This window comes from Peromyscus maniculatus, chromosome 6 (assembly GCF_049852395.1).
Source record: "Peromyscus maniculatus bairdii isolate BWxNUB_F1_BW_parent chromosome 6, HU_Pman_BW_mat_3.1, whole genome shotgun sequence".
Taxonomy (NCBI): Eukaryota; Metazoa; Chordata; class Mammalia; order Rodentia; family Cricetidae; genus Peromyscus; species Peromyscus maniculatus.
Genome location: NC_134857.1, coordinates 67,962,824 through 67,973,323, shown reverse-complemented (window position 1 = coordinate 67,973,323; position 10,500 = coordinate 67,962,824).

Sequence of the window (10,500 nt, the reverse complement as noted above, 5' to 3'; positions counted from 1 at the left end):
GTTGCCCATTGAAATCCTGAATAAGTATCGATAGTGTGGTGTACATATTTCAATTTTCCAAATTCTGCAAAGTGAAACACGTCCATCTGCCAGATTTCATTTCTCTGAGTACCCTTTGGGTTACATCCTGCTGGTAATGGCGTCTGATTGTAGAAGGAACAAGTAGGACATTTCTTTACTATTTCTTTGGCTTGTTGCCAGGTTATGGAAAAATCCTTTTTTAAACCTTTACTATTAACGTGATGTTTTTTATGAAATTCTGAGGCCTCCAGCACATTTCCTATCAATAATTTATCAATTTCATCATTGCCTTGTGCTAGAGGGCCTGGCAGACCAGTATGGGATCGAATGTGAGTTATATATAAAGGATGATTCCTTTTCCTGATTGTATCTTGTAATTGAATAAATAGTGAAGTTAATTCTGAAGCATCAGGGATAAATTCTGCAGTCTCAATATGTAACACCACTCTTTCAGCATACTGAGAGTCAGTTACTATGTTGAGAGGTTCTGAAAAATCCATTAATACCAACAGAATAGCATACAATTCTGATTTTTGAACTGAATTATACGGACTTTGAACCACTTTACTTAAATTTTCTGATTTGTAACCTGCCTTTCCTTCTTTGTTGGCATCTGTATAAAATGTACGAACTCCAGATATGGGTTTTTGCCGTACAATTCGAGGCAAGATCCAATCAGCTCTCTTTATAAGATCAATTCTATTGCTTTTGGGATATTTGCTGTTAATTTCTCCCAAAAAATTACTGCAAGCTCTTTGCCAAGGTTCACTTTCTGTCCATAATTTTTCAATGTCCTCCTTAGTTAATGGTACGACAATTTCTGCTGGGTCTATGCCTGCTAATTGACGAAGTCTCATTTTTCCTTTGTAAATCAAGTCAGAGATTTTTTCCACATAAGTTTTTAATTTTTTATTTGGTTTATTTGGTAAAAATATCCATTCCAATATAATATCTTCCCTCTGCATTAATATTCCAGTAGGAGAACGCCTAGAAGGTAAGATAACCAAAATGCAATCCAGCTTTGGATCAATACGATTCACGTGTCCTTCATGCACTTTCTTTTCTACCAAGGCTAATTCTTTCTCAGCTTCAGGTGATAATTCTCTTGGACTATTTAAGTCCTTGTCACCTTCTAAGGTTTTGAACAAATTAGTCAGTTCATCATTTTTTACCCCAACAATAGTTCGTAGATGAGAAATATCTCCAAATAATCTTTGAAAGTCATTAAGAGTCTGTAGTCTATCTCTCCGAATTTGCACCTTTTGGGGTCTAATTTTTTGTAGCTCTATTTTATATCCTAAATAATTAATAGAATCTCCTCTTTGTATCTTTTCAGGAGCAATTTGTAATCCCCAGCGAGGCAAAATTTTCTTTACTTCTTCAAACATTATTTCTAAAGTATCTGCATTTGAGTCAGCTAGTAAAATATCGTCCATATAATGATAAATTATAGATTTAGGAAATTTTTTTTTTTTTTTTTTGTTTTGTTTTTGTTTTTTTTTTTTTTTTTTTTTTTTTTTGGTTTTTCGAGACAGGGTTTCTCTGTGTAGCTTTGCGCCTTTCCTGGAGCTTACTTGGTAGCCCAGGCTGGCCTCGAACTCACATAGATCCGCCTGCCTCTGCCTCCCGAGTGCTGGGATTAAAGGCGTGCGCCACCACCGCCCGGCGATTTAGGAAATTTTTTACGTATCACTTCCAATGGCTGTTGTACAAAATATTGGCACAGAGTTGGGCTATTCAACATTCCCTGTGGGAGGACCCTCCATTGAAATCTTTTAACCGGTTGAGAATTATTATAAGTAGGCACTGTAAAAGCAAATCTTTCTCTGTCTTTTTCTTGTAAGGGTATTGAAAAGAAACAGTCTTTTAAATCAATAACTATGAGAGGCCATCCTTTTGGTAACAGAGTAGGCAAAGGCATCCCAGATTGTAGAGAACCCATTGGCTGAATTACTTTGTTAATTGCCCTAAGGTCTGTTACCATTCTCTATTTACCAGATTTCTTTTTAATAACAAATACAGGAGAATTCCAAGGGCTGGTTGATTCTTCAATATGCTGAGCATTTAACTGTTCTTCTACCAGCTCTTCTAAAGCCTGGAGTTTCTCTGTTGTTAAAGGCCATTGCTGGATCCATACATGCTTGTCTGTTAACCATTTTAAAGGTAGAGCTGTTGGTGTCTTTGGAAGATCATCAGTTATTGTGCCCTGTTCTTGTATAATATGGATGGCTGGTGACCACTCATTAGAACAATATCTTCTAATATTTCTCTCAGTAACATGTGCTAGTTTATGATTTGTTTCTGAGATTGGAGGGATGTTAATCTGAGTATTCCATTGTTGCAACAAGTCTCGACCCCACAGGTTCATAGTTATGTTAGCCACATATGGTTTTAATTTTCCTCTCTGTCCTTCTGGACCTATACATTCGAGCCATCTTGCACTCTGTTTCACCTGAGATAATGTCCCAATTCCTAACAGTTGGCCTCCTGAAGAGGCCAAGTTGGATGCCAAAATTCTGGTGCAATTATGGTAACGTCCGCACCTGTGTCTACCAGACCAGACAACAAAACACCATTTATTTTTATTGTTAATTTTGGTCTTTGTTCATTAATAGAAGTTTGCCAAAAAATTTTCTTTATGTTTTCTCCTGAATTTTCTATTCTCTCTGTTTCATCATCCTGACCAGCATGATTTATTCCAATAGGCATTTGGTTATTTAATCGCTCTCCAGAGCAGGCATTTCCTCTATGGCTGCCGGAAAGGTTTGAACTGGATTTGCACTGGGGGCCTGCCTGAGGCCCCTCTGGGAGTTTCCCGAAGACTGAGGCAAAGGATTACCCTGTCTGTCCTTTGTTGATCTACATTCGTTGGTCCCGTGTTTTCCCTTACCACACCTTCTGCATACTCCAGAAGGAAGGGGCATTCTGTTGCCATTGTTCCTTGAAGAAACATTGTTTCTGGAAATGACCTGTCTACAGTCCCTTTTCAAATGTCCTTGCTTTCCACATCCAAAACATCTAACACTCCTCAAACCTTTTGAAATTACTTCTCCTACCCATGTATCATCATGCTCATCAGCTTCAACATTAATTGTTTCTCTAATCCAATCTTCCATAGGTGCAGATCTTGCCCTTAATGGCCTGATTATTCTTTTGCATGCTGCATTCGCATTCTCAAAGGCCAAAGATTCAATTATTGCCTTACCAGCTTCTGAATCTGAGACCGTTCTCTTTACTGCTGAAGCCAGTCTTTGTAAAAAATCTGTAAAAGACTCTTTTGGGCCTTGCTTCACCTTTGTAAATGACTCAGATTTTTTTTCCTGGTTCCTCAACTTTGTCCCATGCATTCAAGGCTGCCGTTCGACATAAAATTAGGGTTTGGACATCATATAAACATTGTGCTTGTGCTGAAGCATATTGGCCTTTGCCCATAAGCTGATCCTGGCAAACTTGTACTCCTTTATCCCTCCATTGTTTTTCTATGTTTTTAGCCTCCTCCTTAAACCAAGTCAGAAATTGAAGTCTCTGGGCTGGGTTCCAGAACACCTTGTGCGAGGTCCCGCCAGTCCTGTGGTACTATCCTATTATATGTTGACCAAGTGTTTAACATTTGCTTTACATATGGGGAATGCATGCCATAAGATACTATTGCCTCCTTAAACCTTTTTAAATCCAACATTTCAATTGGAGCCCAAGTATTTTGTGTAGCCATTTGATCAGGCATCTGCTGTACAGTTACAGGATAAATTAAGGGTGACTGTGTGAAAACAGGCTTTCTTTCAGCAACCTTATGATCCCGACTTGAAACAACTTCACTGTTAATTTCTTCTGTCTGAATTTTTACAGGTTTAACAAGTTCTTCTAAAGCTGTTATCCTGGCACTTAAATTGACTATCTTTTTAAATATTAAAATGTGGATTATTATAGTGATAAGGTGCATAATTCCACCAATACTAATATTATATAGTTGTTCCATTGCCAGACTGCCTAAAATTTCGAACAAAAACCAATTTTCTTCCAATGTACACATAAAACCCATTTGTTTTTTAATGTGGAAAAAATTCTCTTTTAGATAGTTTCCTTTAAAATATCTGATATATTATGACTTATCAAATCTGCGTAGAACAGTAGAAATCCGAGGGGATTTTCAAAGCAGCCACCTAGTGTCCCAGGTGTAAATCCAGAGAGAGAGAGAGAGAGAGAGAGAGAGAGAGAGAGAGAGAGAGAGAGAACGCACAAGAAAGCGTAGCCGGCTAAAGCTTAAATGCAGCCACGTGTTCCCTCTTGTGCCGAGTCAAGGCTTGGGTCTGGCTTCCTTAAGCTCCGACCACGTGCGTTGGCTTTACAGGCAGGGCCCTGTTCGGCAGGGCAGGTCTGAGTTGTTTGTAGCACCGGCTTTAGGCAAGCTGCTCACAGACCTAGGCCCGGGCTAGAAGTTGCTACCCGGACTAGGACGCCGGCAGCTCGGACTAAGACGCCGGCCGCTTCCTGCCGCTTCCTCCGCCGCCTGCCACCGCCTGCCGCCCTTGCGGGAAAGCAGACCTGCCGTCAAGCCAAGCGGTTTTTAATGGATTCTTGTCACGTTGGGCGCCAGATGTAGATGTAACCAACCGTCTTATTAAATAAGAAACACAGAAACAATGTAAAAGAGAGAGCCGAGAAGTCAGAGCTCAGAGCTAAAATCTCACCCTTCCTCCTGCTGTCCCAGCTTCGCGAAAAGAGACCTACTTCCTGTCGGTTCGTTTTTTTAAAGTATGTTGTTCTGCCTTCTCATTGGTTGTAAACCCAAACACATGACTGCCTCGTCACTGTCTGAATGTACAGCCCCCTAGGTCTTAAAGGCATATGTCTCCAATGCTGGCTGTATCCCTGAACACACAGAGATCTTATGGGATTAAAGGCGTGTGCCACCACCGCCACACTCTTGCTATGGCTCTAATAGCTCTGACCCTGAACACACAGATATCTATGGGATTAAAGGCGTGTGCCACCACCGCCTCACTCTTGCTATGGCTCTAATAGCTCTGACTCCCAGACAACTTTATTTATTAACATACAATCAAAATAATAATTCAGTACAATTAGATTATCACCACACTTTGAAATGATTTTATTTCAATTCTCAGTTAAAAACCATGAATTATTTAAAAGCGACTTATTTATTTTCCAAATATTTGGAGATTTTCTGGATATTGTTGTTATTAACTATTAGGTTAAATACTTTGTGGTTAGAGGATACTCTTTGTTTGGCTTGACTACTTTTAATGTTATTAAGACTTATTTTATAGTAAACATCCTATGTGTTCTGCTTTTGGGTAAAGTGATCTTTAAACGTCAGCTAGGATGGTTTGGTTGATAGTATGGCTCAGTTTTTTTTTTAAATCATACCTACTGGTTTTCTTTCTATTATTCTATCAGGAAGAGATAGAAAGGGGGAGGCTTGAATCTTTGATGTGCATGGGTGTTTTGTTTGCATATATGCTCTTGTAGTACATGTGTGCTTGGTATCTAGGGAGACTAGCAGAGAGCATCGGATCTCCTGGGACTGGAGTTACAGACGGTAGTGAGCTGCCATGTGGGTCCCTGGAATTGAACTTGGGTTCTCTGCAAGAGCAGTATATGCTCTTAACCACTGAGCCATCTCTTTGGCATGTGGCAGAACCTTTAAAAGCATATTGTTTTTTTTTAATTTAAACCTTTTCTCTTTATGATGTCACAGTGGTATGGTTAAAAACATGGGTGTCAGTCACTAGACTCATGCTGTATGTGGGTGTGTGCCTGCAGCAACGTGAATGTGGGGACCAGAGGAAACTTGTGGAGTCATTTCTCTCTTCCCACCTTGGCATAAGTTCCAGAGACCCAGCTGAAGCCATCTGCCTTATGCAGCAGGTGCTCTCCTCACTCAGCCATCTTACCAGCCTCTCAGATGAATCGTTTGTTTCAAGTTACTTCTCTATAAATTATGGAAAGTAATATGACTCATATTATAGTGCAGCTATGAAATGTAATAAACTCAACTATGAAAGCAGTTAAAAATTATTCCCCCCATAGAGTTGTTTAACTTTCCAAGTTTTTAAGAGGTAATACAATATTTCTAAAAATTATTTTTATTATTTTATGTTTCTGTGTGTTTTGCTTGCTTGTATGTATATTCACCATGTGAATGCCTGATGCCTATAGAGGCCAGGAGAGGGCATCAGATCCCTGGAGATCTGGAATTATGGGCAGTTGTGAGCTATCATGTAAGTGCTGGCAATAGAACCCTGGTCCTCTGGAAGAACAACCAGTGTTACTAACTGCTGAACCATCTCTCCAGCCCCAGAAACAATATGTTACTTTGACAGAATTCTGTAAATCAGAGGATCTTGAGAAGTGCTCAATTATAAGATCTTTTGTTTTCTTTCTTTTGTTTTAATGGATACTTCCTTTTGATTATCAGCACTGTCCGAGGTGCTGAAAATATCCAGTAACTTTTTGTTTTGTTTCATTTTGAGATACGGTTTCTCTGTGTATCCCTGGCTATCCTGGAACTTGCTATGTAGACCAGGCTGGCCTTGAACTCACAGATATCCACCTGCCTCTGTCTCCTAAGTGCTGGGGTTGAAGTTGTGTGCCACCATGCTCCACTTCAGTAACTTAACTCTGACTAGAATCAATCCAGTTAGAGGATCTTGGGATTAATTCATAGTTCTTTTTTAAAAAATGCTTTTTATTTACTTTTGACAGTGCCACACATGTATATGATACATTTTGATCACATCCATCCTCCTCCAATTTCCCCTCTTTTCTCCCTCAAGCTCCTTCTCCCCAACAAGTCCTCTTCCTACTATCGAGTCTTTTTTTAATGACCCACTGAGTTTAGTTATGTCTTATTATATGAGCAGGGATACGGTTCACTGGAGCTGGGCAACTTACCAGTCTACACTCCAGAACGTGACGACTCCCTGTCTCTCAGCAGCCACTGACTGCCAAAGACTCCTTAACTCTGGAGGGGGCCTCCTGAGCCCGTCCTCATTCATGGTGAGACGTTGAAGAGCCCGATTTTGTGAGGTCTTGTACAAGGACCACAGCTGCTGCAGCCATGTCACATCTGGAAGACCATGTTCCGTAGCTTTCCTCCTCTAGCCTCTGGCTTTTGCATTTTTTTATGCCTCATCTTCCTCAATGTTTCTTGGGCCTCCACAGTGACATGGATGTCCCTTAGTCGCCTGAGCACCCAACTTTCACTTACTTTTGGCACTTGGACTAGTTATGAGTTTCTGCATTCACTGTTGCTCACTGTAAAAAGCAGCTTCTCTGACCAAGGCTGAGGGCAACACTAATTTATAGGTATAAACATAAATATGCAGTTTGGCAACATATCTATTTAACAAAATGACAGTAGCTTAGGCCTCTCCAGCCATGGACTTTTGACCAGGTTTGAAGTATGAGACATGAATTCTTTCTGTGGAATAGGCTTAAATCCCAATTTGAAAGCAATTGGTGACCTTGAAAGCCTCCTTCCTGAGGACTAGCTTCCACGGTACCAGAAGGTACCATCCAAGCTCCCAAAGGAGGGAAGCAACCAACAGTCCCCAGGGGCGATGGTGGTGTCTGAGGGCCACATTGACACTAGAGCCATAACCAATCTGAGTGGCCTGTGCTGCCACTTGGGGCCAAGGTGACACCTGAGCCTGGGTTGATGATGGGGACCATGTCCGAGTCTGTGGTCCTACCACATCCAGGGTCTGTGTTGATGTCTGTGGCCCAGGGTGCCACCAAAGGGTCTAGGCAAATATCCTGTGGCCATGTCGGTGCTGAAGGGCCATGCCTCTGCTGGAACCATGCTGATCTGAGTGGCCTGGGCTGTCATCTGGGGCCATGGTGTTGTCTGGGCTAGTGCTGCTGCTGAGGGCCATGTCTGGATCTGTGGCCCTACTGAAGCCAGCATCTATGTCGATGTCCACAGCTCCTGATACCATTAAAGGTCATGCTGATGCCAGGGGTCTGGGCCACCACCTGGGGCCATGTTGGTGTCTGAGGGCCAAGCTGCCACAGGGGCCATGTCGGTCTGAGTGTCCTGCACCGCCATCTGAGGCCATGGTGACATCCTAGCCTGGGCTGCTACTGAGGACTATGTAGGGTAGGGTCTGTGATCCTACCACAGTTGGGTTCTGTGTTGATATCCATGGCCCATGGTACTACCACAGGCCACACAGATGCCCAGGGTCTGGGCTGCAACATGTGGCCATGTTGGTATCTGGCGGGGGATGCCACCAGGATTACACATCAGTGTGTGGCCTATACTCCCACACAGGGCCATAGTGTCATCTGGGCCCAGGCTACTGACATGGGCCATGTCTGGGTCTGTGGCCCAGCAGCAGCCAGGATCTGGGTTGATATGTGTGGCTCCTATTGCCACTGGGTCTGTATGGATACCCGGGGTCTGGACAGTCATCTGAGACCATGTTGGTGTCAGAGGGCATTGTTGCCACCAGGGCCATAGTGATATCTGGGCTTGACCTGCTGCCAAGGGCCATGTCTGAGTCCATGTTTCTGCTGCAGCTGGGGTCTGTGATGATGTCCATGGACTTGTGTTACCACAGGTTATAAGAACTATGTGTGTTGAAATCTGAGGGTCCTGCTGAGCTGGCCTGCCCCTCAGTGGCCCTGGGATAGCTGGCCCTGCCCCTCACTGGATACTGCAGCGGGAGAGCTGGCTCCCCTGTACTCAGGAGAGATGGCCCCACCCCTCACCATGGGCAGGGGAGAGCTGGCCTCAATGGCATGGGCTTAGGAGAGCTGGATCTGCCCCTTACCTGATGGGGGGGGCAGTCCTAATGGCCCAGACCAATCAGCCCAGCGACCACGCAGACCCACATCCTGGGCCTTGGGTTGGCCCACCCTTCCATCTATCCCATCTCTGACCTGCTGGAGTTTGTGAAGGAACTGGTCCTGTGGAACAAGAACCACAGGATCCCTATGACTCGGGGCAATAGCAGGCTATCTGAGAGGAGTTTTGGTGAGGGTCCAGTGATGATGGTGTGCCAGAGGCCTTGAACCAGGCCAATGACGCATTGCAATGAACAGTTTGCAGGTGGGGCTGATTGGACAAAATGGTATACTGTCTGACACACCGTATCTCCCAATGCCACTAGGATGAATGAAGAGGTGTTGGAAAGACAGAGAAGGGGGAATGCTTTTTTTGTTAGCTTTGTTTTATTTTTAATTAATTTTGGGGGGAATTCTTTTGGGAGTGCATGCTTCAGAGGTGAGGGGCAGATATGGAGGGACTGGGAGGTGAGTGGGATTGGGGTGCATGATGTGAAATTCCCAGAGAATCGATAAAGAACTATGTTAAAAAAGAAAAGAAAAGAAATTACTTTGATTCTTTTGTATTTGTTAGGATTTCTTTGTGACCTTCAATGTGGTCTATTTTAGAGAAGATTCCATAGACTTTTGAGAAGAATATACGTTCTGTATCTGTTGGATGGAATGTTTAATAGACATCTGTTAAGTCATTTTCTCTATGGGGTAGTTTAACTTGTTGATGTTTTAGTTTAGATGTCCTATCTGTAGAGGAGAATGGAGTATTTGTTACTTATTATGGTAGTTATTTGTCTCATTTCTAGGACAAAATACCTAACAAAGGCAACTTAAGGAAGGAAGAAAGGGAGGAAGGAGCTTGCTGACTCACAGTTCTGGGGAGATAATCAGCCTAGGCAGGGATGTGCGACATCAGGTGGATGGTCACATTGTGAAGGCTTGTGCTCCGTTTTATTCAGTGAGGGACCCTAGCCTATGGAATGGTATTACCTACATTCCCGAGATACAAATCTACTACTTTTTAACGCAGTTTAAAAATAGAAATAAGAAAGAAAAAGAAATTATGTATGCAAATGTACTTGGCACATGGCAGTTCACAGTCACCTCCAGCATTCACAGAGATTCCTCATTTACATTATTACAGTGGGAAACTGGGTCTCCAGAAAGCCTTGAACCATGAGAGGAGCAAGTAATAGGGATTCTTCTCAAGCATGGAACTCTGAAAAGGAGTTCTTCCCAAGCCATTCATGTTTTTATTCGTAATTACAAAAATAACAAAATAACAAAAGACTTCCCAATAATAAGGAAATTCATAGTCAAAGTAGATAAATGTAAGAAAGAAAAAATATATAAAAGGATTTGTGCGTGCTTGTGTATAATAATGTAGTGTTTGTTGTGTGTGTGTGTGTGTGTGTGTGTGTGTGTGTGTGTGTGTGTGTGTTGCATGCATGTCAGTGTGCAAGTGCATGAACAGGCATGTAGAAGCCAGCGCAGGCTTTAGGACATCTTCCTCTGTTTCTCTCCATCATTGCCATAAGGCTGGGAGTCGCCCCGGGCCGCGGCCCCCCCCCCACGACCTGGCAGCCTGTCATTGGGGCACAGCCTGTCATTGGGGCAGGTTGCCTGTCTCCCCCTTCTAGTGCTGGGCTTACAGATAGGTGCAGCCATGTCTGC